The sequence below is a fragment of the Microtus oregoni genome, unplaced genomic scaffold, assembly GCF_018167655.1.
Source record: "Microtus oregoni isolate MIOR12 unplaced genomic scaffold, Mior012 000028F_ref0000031, whole genome shotgun sequence".
NCBI classification, from domain to species: domain Eukaryota; kingdom Metazoa; phylum Chordata; class Mammalia; order Rodentia; family Cricetidae; genus Microtus; species Microtus oregoni.
In genome coordinates, this window is record NW_024543087.1 from 27,255,273 (window position 1) to 27,256,487 (window position 1,215).

A 1,215-nucleotide genomic window follows, 5' to 3' on the forward strand; every position below is an offset into this window, starting at 1 on the left:
TTAACTCCGTAGCCATTGCCTACAGCAAGATTCTTTCAGTCCTCTTTGCCTTCAGCTTGTCCGGAGTCCCCGTCTCTATGGCAACAGAGGACGCAAGAAGCAGGATTGCAACACTTGGGTGGTGTTCAGCGCCTGCACCAGGCTGGAGTGGAGTGGCCAGGATTTCAAAGGTCCCCAAGAGGACACCGCTCTCACACTCCATCCCCACCCCAGGACCTGCTCTATACTCCCCCCACCTCTGGGGTAACTGGGATTCTCCGATGCTTCCTCAGGCTCTGATTGGCACCGCCTCAGACTGTGTCCTGTTTGCCTCAGACTGTGTCCTGTTTCTTGAGTGAGATACAGTTGCAGAGTGGGAGCTGCCTTCAGATAAGATGATAAAGCCTGGCTGCACAGGTAAGAGAACTCAGTAAGAGTTCACCCATGGTTGATTGTGACTGACTCTAGAGCACCCAGGCCCCAACTGTTGTAATTTATTTAAAAATACTGTGAAGAAAAGTCCTGCCATGCAACAAAGCTCACATTGGGCTTATTGTGAGTTGTCTCTGTCATTTCTAGAGTTTTGGAAGTTGCTTACTTGTTTACTTAGGTAATAGTATATCCCTCTGGAGGCTTTGATGGAGGCCACCTGACATAAATGAGCTTAGCTCTGAAGGGAGGGGGCCTTGCAGAACCATCTTCACAGTAAACTTAAATGGCATATGACAATTTACCAATATAATGTACATTCTTAATGCCTGGGGTTTTTTTTCAGTATCGAACCCAGGGCCTCATGCACACTAGACACACACTTTACAGCTACACTATATTTCCAGCTTGAAGCCCACATTCTGAACGGTGTCAGTAGGCACAGTCTGGCAGGAACTGAATCAGTAAAGAGAACTAGGCCACTTTAAAGCCAGTGTATCTGCATTGATAGATACTAAATAGTACCATGAATTAATAGTATCGCCCTCCTCATAACTGAGTCCATGGGCACTGCACTCAATATAAAGAAAGAAACAAAAATATGTACGCGTGACTATGGACATTGGAGATTGAACGACTCTGTAGTGGCTCTAACTCCACTCGCTAGGGCCGCTTAGGATAAGCGAAGCCTTTAAGGTTCTTGGAGAAGAGCGCACAACAGTGTTTTCTGGATTTCAAGGGTGAGGCACGACTTCAGCTTACGTTATTGTTTTCAGAAGCCAAGTGGAATCAATCGCTGTAAAAACA